At 41.2% G+C, this 5,679-nt stretch overlaps 1 protein-coding gene across 1 annotated transcript in view; it reads right to left on the bottom strand.

Annotated features, from left to right (window-relative positions):
- LOC106870073 (zinc finger protein 845) overlaps positions 1 to 2,769 on the bottom strand; it is a 37,630-nt gene extending 34,861 nt beyond the window's left edge. Inside the window, exon 1 of the mRNA XM_014916044.2 lies at positions 2,620 to 2,769. The gene's annotated coding sequence lies outside the window, so the exon portion shown is untranslated. The remainder of the gene's footprint in view (positions 1 to 2,619) is intronic.
- Positions 2,770 to 5,679: the final 2,910 nt, after the last annotated feature.

Raw genomic sequence — 5,679 nt, 5'->3', positions numbered from 1 at the left:
AACGACTATCCCGTCTGATATATCAAAGGCTACAGTGTCCTGTGTATTCTTTATTTAAGACGGCAGGGTATACTTCGAAGGAGATGTGCTTTTCCAACATGTCAAGCAACAGCCTAAACGATGTACAGCTTAAAGGAAAAAGAGGGCGGGAAGAATTCCAGTCTGGGAGCTACAGGTTTGGGGAAGGAGAAATCGGTGAATTGGTAGACTCGTTACAAAGTCGAACTGTCTTGTGTGTAGATGGGCATAGTTGAGTCATTGTGTATTTGAATAAAATGCATATGTAGGTCTTTATTTTCCGAGTTCAAATCCCGTCGAGATAAACTTCGCCTTTCATTCGTCCAGGGTCGAAACTAATACTGGTGTCTTCTGCGGTTGAGAACCTTGAACGAATTTTCTTAGAGTTGCTTGCACTTTAAGGGCGGGCAAGGGGACTTAAGACCCGACTGCTGCAGTATTCTTGTAGAGTGCAGCGACCCCGGGTGTAATTACTTTTCTATGACAATTGTGTCCGACACATTTCGGCATAAAAAAGGCGGAAACACTGAATGAAGTTCTTCGGTACAGGACTTGGGGGTAGGAAACACAATCATAATAACAATAGAAGAGCTGGGTGCATCAGGTATATTTGGGCGACAAGCGACAAGGAATTAAAATAACAAGAAAAATAAAATAAACTCGATATCTTCAAGAATAAACCAGCATTGTCATAACAAATAACTAGGCATCTCGAGAGCATTTATATTAATCATTTGTTATGTGTGTGTGTGTGTTTAATTCAATAATTACGAATGCAGTGTTTAACGTTAATTAATTTTAAGGAGTAAAGTCAATTAAAAGGTGCAAGCAGACCCCTACCCTTATCGAACTACAGTAAAACCTACTGGACTACTTAGCCAACGAGGAAGCCCTTGCGTGGTCGATCGTGCGACTGGAAATAGCAGCAAAACCTCCCTCAAATTACAGCCTTTTCCAGGCGGTTGATTGAAGTGTAAAAGGCATAGGGCTGACCAAATACTAAACAACTAATTCAACTTATTAAAAATACGAGTAAGATTTTTACGGACTCGAGTAGATTAAGTAATTAATAAATATTTCTCGTAACAAAATTTTAAAAAAAGAAATACATATATATATATATATGATTTACTGGAAATTTAAAATATGGACTATTCACAAATTAGACGACCCTTTAAGAGTTTTTTGGGGGTTTTTTTAGGACAAATTCGGTTAAGAAGAATTAGAAAGCAAGGGTACCTGCCAAGACGACACATTTTTAGAAGATGGGAGTATAGTAAATTGTATATGTAAGTGGTAGTTATTTTATTTAGTAGGGGACAACAAGGTAAAGTCGATTCTGTTGGTATTTGAAACGAGGGACGAAGCTGAATACTTATGGTAAGTATTAGCCTGGTGCTCTGGCGAATCCTGCATGCAATCACCCGTCACTAATCATTAGATAGTTATTGGTTTCTAACTTTTTACTAAACATACACAAATTTATAGTGGAAAAAAGATACACGAGATTTCGTGACATTCATTATTTCGGGGTTTGCATGTGGGAGAATATTTGAAAACTGAAACGAATGCATTATTTCCAACATGACATAGGCTGTGATGGTTCAAACTTAATGAACAAAAAGCTTCGACAAATAATCATCGACGGTTCGCGTACGAAGGCCAGCAACGGGTTTTACCAGAATCTTTGGACGGTCAGTTGACAGGTGCTTGTTTACATTGTGTGAGAGACAAACGGAATGAGAGAAGAGAAAGACAGGAAGAAAAGAGATACAATGACGAGACGACAGTGAAGGTGAGTTGTAGGGTTTCACGTCTTTCGCCGCCATCCCCAGCTTATTCACTTCACACTTTCCTCTTCCTCCTTAAATCCCCCCCACCTCACTCAGTCCCTTCAATCAAAAAAAAACACCTCACCCCTTCCTCCTATTGTTAACTCTATCTTTTATTTCACTTCGTCAGTCACGGCTTCATTTATCACGTCTTTTCCACCTCCTTCTTCCTGTCTGCCTTTTCTTTCCAATCAAATAGAGAGAACGATACAGATGCATTCGTCTTTCTCTTCTTCTCCTCCTCCCACCCTTTCTTTGTCTATATATCTGTCCTTTTTCACCCTCTCTATCTCTCTCTCTGCGTCAATCACCCCCCCCCCCCCCCTCTTACTTCCTGTGTGCCCATCACATTTCTAATTTTTTTTTTTGCCTCCTTCTTTTCAAATCTGTCACTTCCTCTCTTCCATAATTATTCCTGTCCTCTCTAAACCAGTCAACACGTTCTCGCTCTTTCTCTTTCTCTCTCTACATGTCACCTCCTTTTTATTCATTCATTGCGCCTCTTCCTCCCTTCCCCTCTCTCTATCTATCAACCTTTCCCTCCTCTTTTCCTGTGACTCTTCCCCCTTCCTTTCCCTCCCTCCCTTCTCTGCCTGTGCCTGACACCCCCTTCCTCCCTCTCTTCTACTACTGTCTTCCTCTCACTCCCCATCCGACACACACAGATCACCTCCAACCAAAATGTCTTCACAGAAACCAACCACACACATACACATATGCACACATAAACTACATGGCCAAAAGCTAAGAACACTTCTAAAACGCTTACCTTTCCGATGGCCTCTTTTGATCACTTCAATATTGGCAATTTTTTAAATAGACGTGACCAGAGCTCAGCCAGACTCACAGACAGACAAACGGTGTCAGTGCAAATTGTGTACCCCAGCAGTGCAATAGATTTAACTTTGCTTACTCTTTCACCACACACATCCACACACACCTACATATACATAGACATAGGTAAATATACGTATATGTCTATGGAGAGGAAGATATATACATACATATGCATACGTAATACCATAACCTCCCCCCCCTACGTACTCTTCTCACTGGCAATATGATTGTCTCCCTTGAACGTTGAAACTAATCAAACATTTAATTAAATATAAAATACCCACGTGTCACGAACAATTCGACCGTCATCAAATATTGTCACTATTATTAATATATTTCTATTCTTTAAAATTTATATTTTGTGTTATCAATGCTTAGTGTCCATTTGCGAGCCGTATGTCCAGACCCTTAATGCCGACCAAGCCGGGTTTCAAGATGGCATCTATTATCTCCCCTGACATGTATACTTTTTACAACCTCAGATCAACCTACGTCACACACGCACACACTCACACACATCCACATACATTTGCGCAATCACACACACACATATCCATTTACACACATTTGCGCATTCACATACATTTGTATACGCAAGCAACACATACACAGATTTGTATGCACTAGCAACACACACACACACACACACACCTATTCAAACGCACACATGCGCACGCACATTTTTATAGCCACACACATACACATATACATACATCTACCTACATCAGACCAAATGCACATACGCACACATATTTAAATTAGCACACGCTAATTAGACACATACACACACATAACCGCGTATACTTATTACACATCACATTAGACATATACATACACGCATAAATACACACATGCGCACAATAATTCTACTGCATATACGCACACATATTTAAAAGTACGCTCATACAACTGTACACACACACACACACACACGCACATACCTATCTACGAACAGCTGTCAAATACACCCATGAACAAATACGGGTATGCATACATACATACATACATACATACATGCATTCATATCCACACACACACGGTTATTCACGTGCATCTAATACATAGCTAAACGAACATTTGCATTCACACACATATACGCGCACGCACGCACATACGCTCGCGCGCGCATCTGCGCCGACAGAAACAGCGAAAGACGGAACTTCTTGCGTTGTTGCTCAGTTGTTAGAAATAGCGACCTAAACGGAGACAGTAGATTATCTTAGATGCCCTTGTATTTAAATGTGTGAGACAGTCACGGCTGAAATGGCTTTGATAATAACTTTGCTGGATCAAGGTCGATAGAGGGCTAAAGAACAAAAATAACGCATATGCATGTAAGTGTGTGTGTGTGTGTGTGTGTGTTGGGCCCCACGGAGGCAATGACCGAGACCTTTGAAATTATGTCGTGCTTGAGAAGAAGACCCATGAAAACGAGCAAAATCGCAGTCGTGGCAGATACCGGTGTCACGCAAATGGCACACGTGCCGGTGACACATAAAGTCACCCATTACACTCTCGGAGTGGTTGGTGTTAGGAAGAGCATCGATCTGTCGAAACCCTGCCAAATCAGACTGGGGTCTGGTGCAGCCTTCCAGCTGGCCAGCCCTGGTCAAGCCGTCCAACCCATGCCAGCATGGACAACGGACGTTAAATGACAATGATGATATATATATGTATACATCATGGTCCTGAAATGGTAGAAAACTGGAGTATTCCTGAGGCTGTCTTGAATTGGAGTCTCACAGAAGATTGAAATTTTTCAGGTGTAGGAAATCCAGGTATGAGACCAGTAAATCCAACATGTGGGTCTAGCGAAGATTAAAATATTATCCAAATAAGATAATGAGAGAGTTTAGCACATCTTTAATGGTCAGTTATAATTGTTTCAGTATCACTCTGTTTTTAACACCATTCCATACAAAAGTTCTATCTAAGAAGTTGCATCTTTGCAACTTTAAACATTAGAACTTCATTAGACTTGCATCAAAAGATGTGCTCTTATTTGGCCTTATTCTATGTCTTTGGGCAGCATGTATTTTTTTTTACATATGGTTCATTTTAAGGCCTACTAACAGCTATGGGTGTCCAGCTCTGTGAGGTTGGTCAGCAGCTGATTTGTGGTTTTGGCACTGAGTACAATGTTATCTGTGAATAGGGTGTGTATTAGCTCACTGCTGATGTTCATGCTACCTGTCCCCTGCTGGCAATTTCTTGACACACAGTGAAGAGATTTGGAGAGATAATATCTCCTTGCTTGACACCTTTCCCAATTGGAACTCTTACTGGTGGTGATAGCAGAGATATATCTGTGGTGAATCCAGGGTTCACATCCCTGAGCAGTTTGGTGCATTGCTCCTCAATACCTTGCATTCCCAGTGATTTCAGCACAATATTCATCTTGACACTGATGAAGGCCTTCACATAGTCAAAAGAAGTGATGCATGGAGGCAACTTGTATTCAGTCACTCTACAACACACACACACACACATCATCATCATCATTCAATGTCTGCCTTCCGTGCTGGCATGGGTTGGACGGTTTCACAGGAGCCAATGAGGCAAGAAATCTTGAAATAAAACTGAATAATGCCATACACACATACATACACACACACACACATACATATATACATACATACACACATACATGTCCATACATATATACACACATACATGACCATACATACAACACATTCAGCTTTATAATTGTGACAGGGGTGGGAGGTGGAGTGAGCAATTGAGCAGATAGTGGTGGAGGGGGGAGTGGGTCTGAAAGGGACAGAGTAAAAAGAAAGGAATTAATATCAAGTGTTAGTAAGAAAGGGAGGGACTGAGCGGTAAGGGTGAGGGGGCCCAGGGCCATCCCTTATTATAAGGGTGAGGATAGGTGGAAGGTGTGAGGGAAAGGGAATATGAAAGAGAAATAGATGAGGGTGATGAGGAGTTGGAGAGAATTTTGAAGGAAAGCAGAGTGAGGGAGTTATGGGGGGGG

The sequence above is a fragment of the Octopus bimaculoides genome, chromosome 14 (genome assembly GCF_001194135.2).
Source record: "Octopus bimaculoides isolate UCB-OBI-ISO-001 chromosome 14, ASM119413v2, whole genome shotgun sequence".
NCBI classification, from domain to species: Eukaryota; Metazoa; Mollusca; class Cephalopoda; order Octopoda; family Octopodidae; genus Octopus; species Octopus bimaculoides.
The sequence above is the reverse complement of the archived record's forward strand: the minus strand, read 5'-3'. Positions and strand labels throughout refer to the sequence as shown.